This window comes from Ursus americanus, chromosome 1 (genome assembly GCF_024610735.1).
Source record: "Ursus americanus isolate L20-20 chromosome 1, mUrsAme1.1.p, whole genome shotgun sequence".
NCBI lineage: Eukaryota > Metazoa > Chordata > Mammalia > Carnivora > Ursidae > Ursus > Ursus americanus.
Genome location: NC_142127.1, coordinates 63,853,879 through 63,873,364, shown reverse-complemented (window position 1 = coordinate 63,873,364; position 19,486 = coordinate 63,853,879). Strand labels below are relative to the sequence as shown.

At 34.2% G+C, this 19,486-nt stretch overlaps 1 long non-coding RNA gene across 1 annotated transcript in view; it reads right to left on the bottom strand.

Annotated features, from left to right (window-relative positions):
• The window catches only part of LOC148110777 (uncharacterized), a 35,859-nt gene that overhangs the window by 4,245 nt on the left and 12,128 nt on the right, over positions 1–19,486 (bottom strand). Inside the window, exon 2 of the long non-coding RNA XR_015724388.1 lies at positions 13,626–13,719. This is a non-coding gene — a long non-coding RNA (uncharacterized LOC148110777). The remainder of the gene's footprint in view (positions 1–13,625; positions 13,720–19,486) is intronic.

Genomic DNA, 19,486 nt, shown 5'->3' with positions numbered 1-19,486 from the left:
TCTAAGAAAATAGGTTGGCCTTGTTCAATGATTATGTTCAAACCATCTTCAAAATATGAAAAAACACTTCCCTATGAGTCACAAAATTCTATTTTAGTGCCTTGTAAGCAAGTCTGTACATGAAACATGACAATGGAAAACAGCTGGACTCAAAACTTCATAAACGAGAATTTTCTTTAGTAATTTAGCAGTTTATAGAATGTGCAAGATGGCTTAGAATTATTTTTTTCAAATATGGCCAGACTCTTGAAAAGCAAATCTAATTTCAACATCAAAAGAACTTAAAACATAAAAATACTGTGTACTCTTCCAAAGATTTCTAAATAAAAAATAATTTGTAAAGTCATACAGTTAAGTATTGGATAAATCAAATAATAGGCTTGTGATTAGAAGAAATTAAAAATCATTGTTAAAGAACTAGACATATTTTCAGTTGTTTCTCAATTTCCAACCTGAGTATATTATAGGAATGATCATGAATATTTTGCCGTAGTGAAATAAGGTCAGCAACGGTACATCTGTGGGTGTGTCTGAGCCCTACATCTTATGTTAGTCTCTTTCTTGTTCTACTTATCACGTTTGTGTGCATATCTACTTTTTTTTTATTTTAAAGATTTTATTTATTTATTTTACAGAGATAGAGACAGCCAGCGAGAGAGGGAACACAAGCAGGGGGAGTGGGAGAGGAAGAAGCAGGCTCATAGCAGAGGAGCCTGATGTGGGGCTCGATCCCACAACGCCGGGATCACGCCCTGAGCCGAAGGCAGACGCTTAACCACTGTGCCACCCAGGCGCCCCTGTGTGCATATCTTCTGAAAGCTTTTGAGAATGGTTATATGAAAGATAAATGTTTAGAGTACCCTTAGGTCAGTAGTTATATGGACTTTACTTTCTAACATGACTGGTCATTCAGCTAATTTTAGGTTCTAGGTTGAAAAACTTCCTCTCCCTCAGGATCCAGAAGACAAAATACATTGTCTTTCAGCTTCCAATGTGTGGTTGAATATTCTATTCTGTAATCTTCATCCCTGAGACTTTTTCCGTGAGACAAAGAGAATTTGGATGTCACCATAAAAACCTCCTGTCCTTCCAGAAGTATCTCAGTCCTTCTTGGGCTTCTATAACAAAATACCACAGAGTGGGTAGCTTATAAATAATAAAAATTTATTTATTACCGTCCTGGAGGCTGAACATCTGATACTGGGGTGCCAGCACTGTCGAGTGAGGACCCTCTTCTGAGTTGCAGACTTCTGTGTTGTATCCTCACATGGCAGAAGGCATGGGGGGACATCGTGGGGTCTTTCTCATAAGGCATGAATCTCAACTCTGAGACTCTCCCCTCGTGACCTAATTACCTCCCAAAGGTCTCACTTCCTAGTACCGTTACTGTGGACATTAGGTTTTCAACATATGAATTTTGGAAGGACACAAACATTCATGTTATAGCAGCTAGTTGCAGGTTCTTTTCTTTTTCACTACGCCTCTGAAGTTGTATAATAGCGTAGCTTACTTTGGGTCAATTTTTAATTCATTGTGTATGGAATTACTCTGGCCTCCTCAAATTTATGTCTCTGTGACTGGAAATGTTGAATGTGTGAATGGTGTTCCTCCTCTTTTACCTAAACTCCTGCTTTTTGGATGTTGGACCTATGGACCTGTACCTGTGAACATGCTCTTGTGTTGTTTCTCTTAGTTTTTATTAATTTATTAATTTCCTCTACTTTCTAGGAGGTGTCCTCAATTTTGTACTCCAACTCTCTTACCAAGCTATTTTTTCTCTTCTAGTAGTAACATCCGTGGACTTCTTTTTTGTTGTTCTTATTACCATGTTTGAGAGCATTTTGTTCTTGCTTGGTAGATATATCATTTTTATCTAAAAGTACAAAGATAAAATTTATATTTTTCAGACTTTTATCTAAAAGATAAAAAGATCATTTTAAAGCAGTTATCTTCTCCTTCCATAGACTATCAAAAGTTTATTAAATAGCGCTATCACTATTCTGCCTATTTACTGCTTCAGGTGAAGAGAGAGTGTGAAATGTCAACATACATAAGAGGAATTCTCTTATGGTAGAGAAGCAGAAAAAATATTTTCATCGCTACAAAGCTCTGTCTTGAGTCAATGTAGAGAAAATCGTACCTGTGTCTTGTCTCTCCTTAAGCTGCCTCTTTCATGTCTTTGTAAGGTTTTAATTTGTCATGAAGTAAAGCCCAGTCAGACATTAAAACCATTCCAAGCAACTTCCCTTATATTTTAAATGGTATCTCCCCCATAATCTGCAATTTGCTTGTCTGTAAGTCATTGTTTTGAAGACAGAACTTCATTATGCTATTTCAGCGCAAAGTTCAAGGGAGACTTTTTCAGGGGGTGGTCACTAGATGCCATTTGAAATAGAAGTACTACTTTATGACTTCTGTAAAAATGTGTGAACAGATTTGTATTCATAACAGATTATCAGAGTTATAAAACAATAAGGAAATTGTTTTAATAAAGCTTCTGGCCTAGTCTGTGAGTAGAAAGAAATGTAGATTGTTGACCTCAATCTGTCCAAAGCACGCTGGAGTATCCTTGCTAGGTTTTTACAGATATGATACAAACTTTAAAATAACGAGGTGTAGCATGTTATGACATTGATTTAATTGCAGCTAATCTGCAGATATTTTACAGATATGATACAAACTTTAAAATAAAAAGGTGTAGGACTTTATAATATTGATATTAATTGCAGCTGATCTGCAATTAGCTATCATTTTTCTCATCTAAAAATTATATTATCATACATGAAGTAAATACTCCCTATTTATCTGTATTTTTTCTTTTCCCCTCTCTTAATGTTGTCTTGATATATTATATTAGGTATGTTCTCAACATGAAAGTAAGAGCAGTTTTCACTTCTCAATTAAAATTGATGGCCCCTGTTGTTTTGCACCTGACATAACAAACCGAGAGGAAATACTTGAAATTTCTTCTTAACTGTTTGTTTTCTGGCCACAGATTGCATATTGTTTAGATTCTGTCTCATGCTGATTCTCTCCTCACAGGTATAGAATTAGAAAGTCTCTTTCAGTATAATTTGTATTTTTCCTTTCTATAAGTATATTCAGAGCATGTGGTAAAGAAGGTAGCAAGCCTGTAAGAAACCATAGAGAATCATGCCTGATAATCCTATCAACCTTCCACATTTGTTCTGCTAATAAATTTGCTCGACACTTAAAAAGAAAAATAAATCTATTAGCCTAAATATTCCAGGATGTATTTGTTACATGATTAGATTCTAAAATTAAAATGTATCCAATATTTAATTAGTCATGAATCATTAAATTCCAGAAAAATACATTTTAGATTAGGAAGGAGCTACTGTGTATTTCATGAGTGACTCGGGTTCTCTTTAATTATTAATTTTTGATTATTAAATCAATACATGTTCAACATAAAATTTGATGCATGTATAAACTTGTAAAATGCAATTAACATGGGGAACAAAGTAGGCATAATTCATTAGGTTCCCATAAACATTTTGGAATAGTTACCTTAGGAATATTTACCTAATCTTAGGACTAATTGAAGCCTTGTTTTTGATAAATTTTATAATCTGCCTTAATCCCTTAGTGTTACCTATAAATGGACGTTTACTCGTGTCAAGAAAAATCTTATAGTGGTTTCATAATTCTATATGTGGATTATGATTTATTTCATCATTCCATTATTTTCAGACATTTTAGTTTGTCATAGTGTTTGCTGTTACGAATGCCACTATTATGGGATATTTACATAAAATAACAGTTTACAATAGCTATTCTGATCACATTTTATATGGACTCATTTAATCTTTATAACAACCCTGTGGCAAAATAATCCTTATTTTGCAGATGAGCTGCTGAGGCATAGAGAGGTTAAGGTCATACAGCTTGTAAGTGGCAGTACTGAGATTCAAACTCAGGCAGTCTCTCTCTGGAGCCTGTCTCTTCACCACTATGTCATACCATACCACCAACAGTTTCAGTACTGTTGCCAGAATATCTTTTTCCTTAGGAATTTTTTTTTCCTTAGGATAAATTCCTAGAAGTCAAATTTTTGGAACACATTGTAAGAAATAATATTTTTTAAAAGAATTGATTATACTGGAAAAAATTTTTCCGTAACATTGTTCCAACATTCAAACCTCTAAGAAAGCAGCGAGGATTGTCTTTCTAACCTCAGTCTTAAAACTTGCGAATTCTCACTTTAAAACAGCCCAAACTTAGGGTGCTTGGGTAGCTCAGTCGGTTAAGCGTCTGCTCTTTGTTTCCACTCAGGTCATGATCTCAGGGTCCTGGGATCAATCTGTGCACTGGGCTTCTGCTCAGTGTGGCTTCTGAGGATTCTCTTTCCCTCTCCCTCTGTCCCTCCCCCCACCTCATGCACTCTCGCTTTCTCTCTCTCTCAAATAAATAAACAAATGTTTAAAAATAAATAGCCCAAATTTGAAAGGCAAAGGTGTTGTGTCAATATTTTTATCTTCAATTTTTTAAGTACTATAGAGTTTATAAAATATTTAATGATTATTCTCTTATTTACCTATTCTAACACTTTCTATTCATGCCCTAGGTTCTTATTCAGCAAATACATATATTCTTTATAATATGATGAAACTTTTTTAAAAAGGTTTATTTAGTTATTTAAGATGGAGAGTGTGAGGGGGGGTGGGCAAAGGGAGAGAGAGTCTTAAGCACACTCTGGGGTGAACGTGGAGCCTGCCCCCTGCTCGATCCCACAGCCCTGAGATCAAGACCCAAGCAGAAACCAAGAGTCAACCAACTCTGCCACACGGGGTCCCCCATATGATGAAACTTTTAAATGTTAAGGAAACTAATTTCCTGCCATATTTGTGACAATTTTTCTGAAATTTTTGTGGTCATATTAAATCTGATGTTTTTTATTTTCATTACTTTTTGACAAAAGGTATTTTCTGCAATAACTTTTTGGCTAATTGAAAAGAAGGTATATTCTATAGTGATTGAATATGTAACAATAGAGCTACTTTCCAAATCACATATATGCTTTTCAAAGTCTAAAAGATATATCCTCTCACTACTAGTATGTTTCAGAAAAAAAATATATAGAGTCTTTTATTTACTAATTATTTAATTTAAAAAATGATTTTCAAGAATGTGAGAAGGGTAGGGTTGGTTTTTTTCTTTAAATCACCTAAATTCTAATTATTAGAAACATCCATAACATTTGACCAGCATTATTTCAGATAATTCTCCAGCAAGAAAAAAAAGAAATATAGATTTAATTTAGAGATGTGTTCTAGGGTTAATAAAATTCAAGTGTTAATAACTTTATTATTTAGATGAATATAACCCCTAAATTGCCATAAAACTGGTAGAGTTGCTAAAATTCAGGCAATAGTTTCTTTACCACTTTTACCAAAAGTGATATTATTTCTTAATATATCCCTCTAAAATTAAGATTAAAAAAAAGATAATGAAAACTTGAAGTTACTGAGTTTTACTTAGGCAACAAATGATTTTTCAAATGGTTTTAGAACTTGTTCTTTTGAAAATTTTGAAACTCACAGATAATATCCAAGAATAATGAAATGAAGACGCCCATATACCCTTGATATAGATTATTAGAATTATTGACATTGTCTAGAGTTTTTTCAAATAATGCTTCATTAGTAGTTACTATTTACTCCCTACTAGTAAAGATATAATATGTCTCTTATTTTTCTTACTTCCTTGATTTGTGTTATTGTAGTTATGCTCATACTTCCATGTTAAGCTAATAACAGCTACGGCTGATTTCAATTTTATATTCTAAAGGATTCATTACTCCCTTCTCTTTCCACCACTTTCAGGTACTTTCTATAGTCTTCAGCTCTTTATATTGGTTGTCATGGAATTATTTTGTTTGTTTGTCTGGTGTTGAATTGGCTGAAATTCTTAGACACTTGTGACCCTCTATCTGCTGCTGTTATACTTAATGAAAATTTACCTAAGGAAAATCTAGGGTCACATTTCTTTTCTCTTAAAATTTTTGGACATCATTTATTGGTTAGACCGTACTGCCTTCTTGTATAAGAGGCTGCTCCTTTCCATCTAGATGCCAATTATTAGCGACATTAGACCCTCAAGATAATGTCTAATGTTTATTGTTCTCTATCCATTTCCCCTGGTAAATAGCATGCTTTATAAATCTACAGATTCCAGTCCCTTTGTTTCAAAATTCTCTCCCCTGATACATTTGAATAGATTTTGTATTTAATGCATTCTTTTCTCTTGAAAACCACTAGTCATGTGTGGCCCAGATGTCCTTTGTTACCGTAATTTTAATTTTTTATAATCTTTTTAAATTAGTTGTCATTTTTCTTTTGTTATGAGTTTTAACTCAAATCTATCCACATATTGCTGACATTTTTTCAGTCATTTTATTCTATCTTTTCTCTTTCTATATTACCTTTTGTATTTTTAATTCACTTCCACTTCTTTCCCACGCTTTTTTTCTCAAGCTTTTCATCTGCACTGATCTATGATCTTCTGATGTCTTAAAACTTCTCTCTCATTCCTTCACTTCTTTATAAAGTATAATGTTACCTTTCATTATCTTGAGATTTTAAAAGAAATTTCTAATATCCTCCTATATTTGGATGGAATGGTTCCTCTTGAGGTCCATGATATTAATCTTTTTATTATGTACCTATTCCTTTATGATGGCAGTTTTTATGTATAGGGACTTTATTGGTTTATTTCCAATCAAAACTCACCTTTGAATAGTCATTGGCTGCCAGCATAATATAGTGTAAGGAGATGCAGTTGGGAATAAGGAGCAGAAAGCACTTATTTTCCAGAACACACACCCTTCTATTTTCTTTGTCTCTGACCACATTCTTTATTCTAGGGACACAACTCCCCTCAAGCTGTGTCCAAGAGACTCATGGGCCTCACAGCAACTGCTATTCAGGCTCAGGTCCTGGATCTTGTGGTCTGGCTCTTCTTCTTTTACTCAACTTCCACCCTCCACAGTTTCCTGGAGCGAGGAAACCAAATCCTAAATAAAATAAATTACTTATCAGCTTGATTTTTCTTAGCCTCCCTGCCCAGTCATTGGAACTGGGCTTCTTTCTGGACATTCCACATAAAACCTGTGAACCCTGAGCTGGAGCGAATCCCTTGAATCACACTCCAGTTGTGGATGCCTTCCGGGACGGTGGTTCTTTTGGAGAGTATGCTCTTTGCTCAAGTTTAAAGGCAACGGATGTGAACTCTCAGCGTTCCTCGTCTCAGTCCTGCTTTGCAGTTTTGGCAAGTATGCCCCCTGGTTTGTGGCTTGAGGTTATGGCTGTCTTTTTATATCACTGATGAGGTATTCCCCCACTCTTTTTTTTATTATTATTGCTTTTTGTTGTTTTCAATAAGCTTGAAAGGAGGAGTGAAGCAAGTGAGGTTTTCTTTTTCCTCTCAGTTTTAGCATGCTTTGTTCTGTTATGATGTACAAATACGCAATCATTTTTTCATCATGAACAGACCTTTAATCAGTATTCTGCTAGTGGTGTCCTGTTGAATGAGACTTGCTTTGATTTCTCTACTGACACTTTTTTTTTATTTTGAGTTTTTTGGGTTTTTTTTTAATTTTTTTTTTAAAGATTTTATTTATTCGACAGAGATAGAGACAGCCAGCGAGAGGAAACACAAGCAGGGGGAGTGGGAGAGGAAGAAGCAGGCTCATAGCGGAGGAGCCTGACGTGGGGCTCGATCCCATAACGCCGGGATCACGCCCTGAGCCGAAGGCAGACGCTTAACCGCTGTGCCACCCAGGAGCCCCTATTTCGAGTTTTTATTTAAATTCTAGTTAGTTAGCAAATAGGCAACATTGGTTTCAGGAGTAGAATTTACTGATTCATCACTTACATACAACACCCAGTGCTCATCACAAGTGCCCTCCTTAATGCCCATCACCCACCTAGCTCAAACCTCACCCACCTCCCTCCAGCAACCCTGTTTGTTCTCTCTAGTTAAAAGATTCTCATGGTTTGCCTCTCTCTCTTTTTTTTTTTCTTCCCCTATGGTCATCTGTTTTGTTTCTTAAATTCCACATGTGAGTGAGATCATATGGTATTTGTCTTTCTCTGACTGACTTATCTACTGACATTTTAATATTGAATCTCCTGTTTTTACAAGTCACGCATCTTTTCCATAATACTTTTCTGTTCTACTTTGTTCCTGATTTTATCAATTTCAGATTTCTAGCATTTTGGATACCTCCTCTTTAATATGGAGAGTGGAGCCAACATTGACTTTCTCTCTTCTTTTCCCTCCCAATTCTCAGTATAAATACTTGTTTAGTTAATTAAGTTAGTTTAGTTAATTTAATTTGGCATTTTAGATCTAGATTATCACTGGCGTTTTAAAAAATAATATAGAAGTTTTAAAGTTTTTTGACATGTTCATGTTTAAAATATCTGCAATTTTATTATATTATAAATATGATATAAATATAAATTATTATAAGTGGTTATAAATAATTCTTTATCTTGTTTGACTTCAGTTTTTTTAATTTTACCATTTTTCCTTTGTTGTATTATTTATTAATTTTATAATGATCCTTATTTTTTTAATTATACATTCAAATCAGTTTTTGTCTTTCTGTTGCTTTCACTTATGAAAGAAAATCTGTCAAGATAGTCACATCTTCTGTGACAAATTTGCCTACACACTGTTAGATGGTACTCCATATTTTTTCCTAATTTGTGTGACACAGCCTAAGTCTAGCCTCTTTGCAAGTAACCAGCGAAGTGTGTGTGTGTTGTTTTGTTTTGTCTTGTTTGGTACTGAAAGAACATTCTCTTTGCCCTTGTATTTCAAGAATATTTATATGTGTTGTTCCTAGGCCAGTTTACTTTGCCATCATAGTTTTGCTGAGGTGACTTCTTTTGTATCATAGAGCCATTTTCCCACTACTCTCTGTTCCTCAGTTTTCTGATACTTGAGGTTGAGAGGTACGAAATATATCACTTACAAGGACCCTTTCCCATCAGATTTTGCCTTGATTTTGTCTTGTCCATAGTGCTTTTCTCATGCAAACTATGCATCTCAAAAAGCGTCATACTGTTGTCAGGTCAATCCTATTTCTTTCAGGTCATTTCAAGGTTTGAACTCTATTTCCAGAAAGAATTCTCAGGGTTTATGGATTTGTAAGCAAATAAACTACATTTTTATTTTCACTAGCTTCCAACTAAAATGCAGCACTTGCTTCAATTATAAACATAGCTTTTAGACACAGCAGTAATAGAGTACCTGTACCTTGCCACCAATAGAAGTTAGAGATATATTCCTGTGATATATCAGATGTTGTACATATTTCAAAATAAAGTTTATTCCAGACACTATTTAGAAATAATAGTAGGCAATAAACTTTCTGCTAATAATTTTATTTATAGCATTAATAAAAAGTACATTATTTTTGTACCACCCAATTTAAAAAATATTTAATAAATACATTTCAATGTAATTGGTTTCCCTTGATATCTTAGGTATTATATTTTATTCTCTGAATTGAAAATCAATTATTCTGGGACATAGGCTATAGTTTTCCTTAGATTGTCAAAGGCATCAACGGTGGCTTTGGCGATCTAAGGTAAGTCAGGTAAAGATCTCCTGATATGGAGAAAGTGAACATAAATAGAGATCCCAGTAGCAGAGAGTGATGGTTGTGAAGAGATGGGTCTCCAGGGAAGCTGAGAATCATTTCAGCTTAGTACTTTTTATAACTTGGTATCTTTGCAAAATATACAATTGGGTAGACTATGAGCGTTTTTTCTTAATTCCTTTAAATTTAGTTATTCATCTTTCTGTAAGACTCCTTTGTTCTTAAGGGTTTTACTATTTCCCATGTCTCTAATGCAATTGGGAAGAAAATGGTGGTTCTATATCTAAAGATGTTAATATGATACTCACCATTTGAGTTAGAAATCATGGCCAGGGCGCCTGGGTGTTGCAGTCCTTAAGTGTGTGCTTTCGGCTCAGGGTGTAATCCCAGCATTCTGGGATTGAGCCCCACATCAAGCTCCTCCACTGGGAGCCTGCTTCTCCCTCTCCCACTCCCCCTGCTTGTGTTCTCTCTCACTGACTGTCTCTCTGTCAAATAAATAAATAAAATCTTTAAAAAAGAAAAAAGAAAAAGAAATCATGGCATATTTCCAAAGTAGAGAAATCTTCGTAGCTTAATAATGGTATATTTTTGTGATGAATTAAATTATTTTTATGTTTAGGAAAACACCTTTCCCAGATAGAGAACAGATTCATATATGCAACTATTTTCTTCTAGCCCTTTTATATTTTCAGTTTTATTTTTGGGGGGTTATTTTTATTCTTATATAACACTTATTGGTTAGGAAATTTAGTACTTGTTTTGGATAAAGAAGATGTGGTATACAGATATATACATATATACAGATATATACATATATATATACAGATATATAGATATATACATACATATATATACATGCATACATGGAATATTACTCAGTCATCAAAGAGAATGAAATCTTGCTATTTGCAACAACATGGATAGAGCTAGAGTGTATTATGCTAACCAAAACAATTCAGTCAGAGAAAGACAAATACCATATGATTTCACTCATATGTGGAATTTAAGAAAGGAAACAGATGACCATAGCAGAACACTGGGGGAGACAAGGAAGCAAACCACAAGAGACTCTTAATTATAGAGAACAAACTGAGGATTGATGGATGGGAGGTTGGTGGGGGATGGGCTAAATGGGTGATGGGCATCAAGGAGGTCACTTGTTGTGATGAGCACAGCACTAAATTCTACACTTGAAACCAATATTACACTAATGTTAACTAACTAGAATTTAAATTAAAATTTGAAAAAAAATGGAATTTGGTAATCATTTTGGAATATACTGTGAGCTGATAATCTAAAAGTACTTTTTTGTTAAATAGCCAAAATTTTGGCACCTTACCTGAATATACCTTTTCTCTGTTAACTTATGATTAATTAGATCACTTGTGTTCAGTGATATATTCCAAATTCATAGGACAGTGTGGAGCATAGTAAGCTCTCAAATATATTTGAATTCATTAATAATATCTTCTCTCAAAAAATAATTTTGTTTTGGTAGTAAAGATACTCACTGGCAAGGATTTCCCTGGCTTTTTGTGAGAATACCTGCACAAAGAGAATAGAAAGTAAGATAAGACGGGTGCTAGGTGGCTCAGTCAGTTAAGCATCTGCCTTCAGCACAGGTCATGTTCTCAGGGTCCTGGGATCAAGCCCTGCATCAGGCTCCCTGCTCTGTGGAAAGTCTGCTTCTCCCTCTCTCTCTGACCCTCCTCCTCACTTGCTCTCTCTCTCTCTCTGTGTCTCATATTTAAAAAAAAGAAAGGAAAGAAGGAAAAAGAAGAGAAAGAAAGAAGAAGAAAGAAAGAAAGAAAGAAAGAAAGAAAGAAAGAAAGAAGAAAGAAAGAAAGAAAGAAAGAAAGAAAGAAAGAAAGAAGAAAGAAAGAAAGAAAGAAAGAAAGAAAGAAAGAGAAGAAAGAAAGAAAGAAAAGAAAAGAATCTCACATTTGCTATGCGTCAGTTGGATTCTTCAAGAAGCAGATTGCCAAGACAGGTTTAAGAGTGCAAGAGCATTATTGGGGGCATTGCCTGTGAAAGGATCAGGAGTATTCAGGAAGACCTTCAGGCCATGATATGGGTCTGAAACCTGTGAAATGAGAGGAGTAAGGAAAGAAGATTGGGTAGGAAGAGGCTCAGACTTCAATGAAGCTCTGAGAAAGCACTGGCCATTCAAATGAGGAACTTTGGGGCAAAGAATGTGTAGAAATGGCCAGACCCTGGTACTCCCATCATACTCTGTCATTGTCTTTCTTACATTGTCTGTGTGCTTTCTGGGAAAAGCGTGACTTCAGCTTGAAATCTCAAGATCATGAAAATATTTACGTCACAGCTGAAGACCCTCAACTAACTATATTCCCATCTTGAAGGGAGATCTGAGTGGCACATCTTTATAAATGTCTGCCACAGCTACCATTGACAAGCCAAGAGGAAATGAAAGGCAAGGAGACTCAATGCAAGGAATCCTCCTTTCTCAGGCAGTAGATGGAACAATTATGAAACATAGGGGCTCAATAATTATTAACACTGGAAACTGTTTTGATATATATGAAATCTTATTATTACATTAAAAAATCAACTAGCCTTATTTACTTAAGTTTATACCGAGTTTACATAGCTTCAGATTACAGATGTGAAACCAACAGATAATCCTAGAAATGAGGAAGTTGCAATTTTACATTTGGAATACACTGATACATGTCAGCCAATTTTTCATTTAAAGTAATAGTGGTTTAAAATAAAAACATGGAAAACGAATATTTAAAATTATGTTTAGGGCCCAATTTAGTATTATGAAGAGGGACACCCTTTTTCCTAGTTAATCAAAGACATAGACACATTCACACACACAATGTCTATAGGAAAGGGAGCACAGCTTCAACACTGTATTTATGGTATGTTTGTTTGGAGAAGGTGAGGTTTCACATAAATTTTGATATATGGCTGGATTGCATGTTTCATAGTCACAGAAGTAATTTTACCTTTTAGTATTCTACTTTCATCTTATACTGCCTATTTTACATGTTTTCATCATTAACTAATAATTAAATACATTTTTTTATCAAACGAAAGCTTTCTCATAGACATCTTGCCAATATCACTACTTATTCTGTACTTTTATATACTTAAATATCTCTGACGTTTATTTCATATTTATTTTTAAAAATACACCATCCTCTTAATACTTCATAAAAATGGAAGCAAAATTCTCAAAATGAAGACATCTCCATCAGAGAGAAGCTCCAGAATATTCTCTGTAGTGAATAGTTTCCCCCATAGGCAATAGCCAAGTCCTGACAGCTCTGTTCTCCAAATTATAAAGAACGTATTCCCTTCTTTCTGTGAATTCTTCCAGCTGTACTTGTACTGTGCTAACGTTTGTTGATTTCTAGCAAATGGATTTACAGTAAGTGATAAGTTCCAAGAATTAACTCTCATTCATTATGTTCTGCATCTTAGTTTCCTTCTAGTACGATGACTAATAGAAACAAACATGGTAATTAAAAGTATGGTCTTTGAAGTTGGATAGGAATACGGGTATGTGTCATGACACTTGCAAACTGTGTGGCCTGGTCAAATTATTTGATATTTCTTTGTCTTGTTTTTCTTTTTTGTAAAATGGAGACATAGCATTTAAACTGTAGGTTTTCTGTGAGAAATAAATTGCATCATAAATGTAAAATCCTTACAATACTGTCTGAAAATGTTACATACTCAATAAATATCAGCTTTATTAACTTTTAAGTTGGTGGTAGTTAAGAAGATCCTGTGACTTTTTCAGCATTTGCCTTGAGGTTTTACTTTGGTTTATAGTCTAAGCCAATCATGGCTATCCACTCTCCTTGTCAAAAACTGGTTAAAGCTTAAGTAAATTACCATACTCCAGGAGGTGAAACTATGATCCCACTCAGACTAATAAAACATAAATGGAAATTCACTGAGCACCACTAAGTGAAAAATTTTCCTTCATTTGAAAGAAAGGCATTATTCTTACCCTGGATATCACAGTATATGAATGTAAGGTGTGGAACTCTGCCAGCCATATTACCACCAGCCTGGAGATAGGAACACACACAGAAAAGCAGACCCTAGAGAATCAGAAAGAAATTGAGTTGATTCCTCTGAATTAAGCCAGACCCATAGCACACCATACCTCTAACTTCCAAGTGTATGATCTGAATGATATTTGTGGTGTAACCGGCTTCTTTTAGCTTCAGTTCTCTGTTATTTGCCATCACATGAAAGGAACCACAAATTTTCTTCTGAAACATAAATGTACAGATTGTGTGAATGTGTGTGTGTGCATCTGTTATGACACTTTTCGTTGCAACAAACAGAAAATAAAAAATAGGTTTGAACAACAAAAAAATTATCTTCCATCTCATAACTGAACAAGTCTAGGGGCTCTATTCTCTTAGCTCTTTCCTCCGCCATGTGTCACCTTCATCTTCACTATAGCAACTAGAAGGTTGTGGCAATAAAAGTAATTTCTAACACTGCTTCCTTTGTGCTAATCACTCTTCTGAGCAACACATATTAACTCATTTAATCTTCCCAATCACCTATTACTTAGGTGTTATTTTTATTTCCATTAACACAGATAAGTTAACTAGGGAAAAGAGAAGTTAAGTGACTTGCCCAATCTCACACTTAGGAGTAATTGAGCTAAGATTTAGACCCAGGTGGACTGGCTTCAGAGAGCAATGAATAGTCTTTGCCATCATGTATTATGCATCTTTGTATCCCTAGGCCATAAAATTCAACCCAATCATCTTTTCCCCTTCTTTCTCTGGGCTCTGCCCATCAAAGTTTTTGACTGAATACATATACTACACGTATTGGGGAACTGAACAGATAAAAGAGGTAAATAAAGGAGAGTTTTAATTGTATTCTGAGTTATGATTTTAATAGAGTCTTGAGTTTGAATTACAATGGATTATGATTTAGGCAAAAACCATACTTGGAGATTTCTATTGGGAAATCATGGCATGTTATTAGCTACGCAATACACACCTGTGTTTAACAACTGGTTGCATATTTTTCTCTACTGGTGGACTAATTAAGCAAATAATCAGATAATTTTAGATTTTTATGTTTTTCATGACCAAAGAAGTCATGAGTCATTTAAATAGAAATTTAAAAGTAAATGAAAATTAAATTATGCCTTTATCTTAGCCGCTCTAACTTTATTATTAATTTAGCAAATGATATCTTTGCAAGTTAGGTAGATAATAAGGGTGTAAGAGTAATTTTAACTGTCAAATGCCCTATAAATGACAATTTTCACATAAAAAATGTTAATGTAATGACCATTCAAGGCACTAACCGCCTTAAAATCACAATGTTAATTAAGATTTGTTTACCTGATAATTACAAACAATGGAAGCAAAAGTCTCAAATATAAAATATGACAAAATATAGCAAATTCAAGGTAAAAAAAAAAAAAAAAAAAGCCCAGAAAGGTGAAATCCAATAGCCAAGTTGTCAGCAAGACATGAATCTATCAAAATCTTGGCGTCAAATTTCTAGGGCAGTTTGATCAGAATAACTATGACTAAAATGGCATGACAGAATGGCTTCATCATCAAAGACTTTGGCCACTGATCTTGAGGTGGTTTTAATTATGATTTGACTCTTCTGAACAATGCACACTTAGGGGAATACTTATCACCAGATATACGACTAGCTGCCTGATTTATGCATTTTTTATTCACTCAGTGAAATGCATTAAATGCCTACCATGCTCCAGGCATATGAGTATGCAGCACTGAAGAAAACAGAACACTGTCATAGCATCATAGAAGAGGAGAATGTTTTGAAGAAACATTGAAACATAACCCGGCAGTGGAATGGAGCCAATGACTGCTGAAACAGATCATTGGTAGAAAAAGTAATCTGGCATGTAACAATAAAAGCTGGGATAATTTCCTTTGAAAAGGGACTTTGAGAAGCACATGAGTCTGAGTCAGAGCTACAGAAATTATCCATCTAAGGCAAAACCATAGCCACACATCAAAGATATTTTTACTTGTCTGAACATTAGTTTTTCTCTATCCCAGTTGCTGTAAGAAATTGAATTCTTACTTCCCCTTTCTACCCTTTCCAACAGCCACTCGCTGATAACTGTTTACTCACAAAGCCATTGATGTAAGTACAGGAATTTGATATGTAAATACCAAACACAAAGAGAGAGAGATAAATACATAAATGATTCTTGGTCAACAAGAGTTAAGAAGCCATCATTTATTTACCACTATACATCTAAATTACTGGGCTCAGGCCCTGGTGGAATTATCTATCCCAACAATGACAGAGTGACTCAGATTTTTCATCTATCCCCATAAATTAGCATGTTTTTTTCTGGGAGAATGAGTAACAGTCCTTGTTTAGCCATTTAATTGTATAGTATAAGTGAAGGAGCCAGGGAGTTTTAATATTATCATCCAAATATTGGTGGGTTGAGCTTTCCAAGCTAAAACACAGAGACCTTCATTCATATCTCAGGCTTATTTCTTCCTTAAAAAGTTTTAATTTTTCTATTCCTTTGTTAAGTAGAGATTGGGGGAATCCACAAAATTTTGGAAAATGTCTTATCTGAAGATGCCAGGAATTAAAAAAAAAAAATACATGAGAGTGTTCTCTCCCCTGAGTAAATTTCTCCTTATTGTAACAATTGAGAAAGAGTAGCCTGTATGCTTCTTCCTCGTACTTAAAGTGAATCTTGCCCATCAATATGCCCTGCACATTTGCATGGATTTATCAAATTCAGCTTAGAGATCTTATCCAGAGACAGCCTGCAGAGAAAGCCTACATCATTTACCTGTATGGTCAACAGAGCCTTCATTAATAAATATAAGTGAATAACCCAATATCGCCAAATATTTAAGATAAGAGCAAGCAAGAAAAAGAAACTGATCAAAAAATAAAGATAATTTAAGAAATTTTAAAAAATTCTAATATAAGTGTATATCCATAATAGAGTCAAGGGACTATAACTTCCATAAAATAAGACTGGATAGCTATAAACTGGAGCAGTCCAGAAAACAAAAGCAAATACTTTGAAATTAATTACAATGCTTAAAACTAGATAGTAGAATAAAATAATAAACACTGTTGCAGATTAAATTAGTCATATGAAAGATAAATTCAAAGAAATAATCCTAGAACAGATAGCAAAATGACTTAAGACCAATAAAGAATTCCAGAGAGAGAATAGAGAGAATGGAGAAGGGTGAATTTTAAGGAAATTGGAGGATTGCTTTTATAATTGTCACTAGTATTTCTTCTCTCCCTCTCATGGCGTTATACATTTTTGCCTTTTTAAACCAGGATTTGCAGGTGACTTGCTATAGTGAATTATCTGCTTGTGGAAGTAATGAATAGCACTCCTGAACAGAAGCTTTAAATTCTATTATTATTATTATTATTATTATTATTATTTATTATTATCCTTCTGACACAAGACCTGCAATGGTCTAGAGACTGTTTCTTAGCTTAAGTGCTAGAATGAAAACCAGACGGACTTACTACTTCAGCAAATATTTTGCCACTGTATAGTATTCCAGAATCTAATAACAGATTTCTCATCATTCCTGCCATACACAATGTGAGAAAATAAACATTTTTGCATCACTATGTCCTAAGGGATTTGGTGGACTTTTATTGCTGCCGACATAATTCTGTGTTTCCTGATTGATACATGAACTGGGTGTTGCCAAAGCAGAAAACTTTATATGTGTGACGCCTCATGAGCAGCCAATGGACAGTGAGAAAACCGTGAAGATTAGAAGAGCAGTGATGGTATGCAGTGGTAATACATATTTAAAACTGTCATCAGCTGTCATTTTGAAAGCAGATCATGTACTGACTGAGCCTGTGCCTTTGGCCCAGAGGGAAACAGTTATTGGTTGCCTGCTGTGGTGCCATTGGCTGCATTTAATAAGTTTCTACAAAACAGAGACATCTCAGATGTGATTTGGCTTGATAGCAATAAAGATTGAAGGCCGGGGGAGGCAGAAAGTAAAAAATCTTGGACCTTTGTAGGATTGAGATATTAAAGAGTAAATAACTCTAAAATATCAGAAGGAAATATCATATATATACATACACATATATATTGGTGTATATGTGTGTCTCTCTATATATAGATACTTATAATTCATATATATAAGCTCTTTCTTAGAAGACACCAAATAAATGATTGTCATCTTTGACCACATGTATATTTTCTTTTGGTAATAAACTTGATAAATTAAGTCAAAAACTCTAAGACAGACTGAGAGAAATACTTTCACCATGAAAAAAAGTCAAAAAATTAACATTCATTTTTGTATAATTTGCTCCTACAAATTAATACCCCCCAAAAGATAATTAAATAGGAAAATGGGCTCAGTAAAGAACAAGAAATTCACAAATGATAATCACTTGTCAATAACCATATTGAAAGGTGCTCAATGCAAGCATTTAATAGCAATATAAATACATTGAAATTCCATGTAAAATAACTTTATAATGGTATTCTTGAACTGTGGGGAAAGAAATATCCTCATTCAACTTTGAGGGGAGTAAAAATTTGTAACATCCTTTAAAAGAGTACTTTGGCAATTTCTATCATTTTAAACTGTGTATACTCTGATGTTATTCCTAAGTATATAAACTTTAGAAATGTTTGTAAGTGTAAAGATATGACATGAAAATTAAGGGCACTAATATTTCTAACATGAAAATGTGGTCACAATCAATCAGGATGGAATGGTTAAATAAATTACAATACATTCGTATTGAGTGACACAATGAAGCAGCTTAAAAAATGGCATTTTAACTCTAGTGGGGGTCACTTAAGGAAGCCTACTAGCTATTTCTCATAATAACAATCCTAAGGTATATCTAGACAAATAATACAAATTAAAACATAAAAAGAATAGAAAATTAGAGCGCTTAACTATAATACTTTGCAGTTCAAAATCTCTAGAATGAAATATCTGTTTTAAAAGTTAAACGTTTTACTCTAATGAAAATACAGTTCTTCAGGATTGTTTCAGGGCTCACTTGATTCAATTTATTATAGATATAATTACTTGATTTGAGAATCTTTTCTGTGATATTTTAGAATTTATATAGCTTTTAATTAAAATAAATTTTAATTTTGGTGATAATGACAAAATTCAATATACCGCAAGAACCACAAAAGTGTATGGAAATGTATGATGTAAATTACTACTATACAAATCTTGTAACATTTTACCAGAACTCAAACTAGATTATAGAAAAGAAAATAACAAATTTTGTTTTTCTGTTCATAATCAACTTCAATTGCAAATTTTAAGTAGTTGCAGTTCATTCATATGCTATCTGGTATACTAAAGTGACCATTATATGGTCTTTCTTTCTAAGATGGAGATCCTAGATGGGCTGATGGTGAGATTCATAACAGAAATTAGTTTTCTTTTACTTTTTCCGAGTATTTTTTGTGTGAAAAAAATTGTCAACATCCAAGGACTCTGCTATTGGTTTGATGCCAATAATGTATATATTTTTAGATTTTTAAAATTTATTTGACAGAAAGAGTAAGAGAGAGAGAGAGAAAGAAAGTGAGCATAAGCAGGGGGAGTGGGAGAGGGAGAAGCAGTCTCCCCGCTGAGCAGGGCGCCTGATATGGGGCTCGATCCCAGGACCCAGGGATCATGACCTGAGCCAAAGGCAGATGCTTAACCAACTGAGCCACCCAGGTGCCCCTGATGCCAAATATTTTAATAAATAATATTGTTTTTCTAAAAAGGTCTATATACATTCTATGCTTTCCAGAACATCATGTACATGGAATCTTGATTATTACATTATTTTGCTTATAAAATT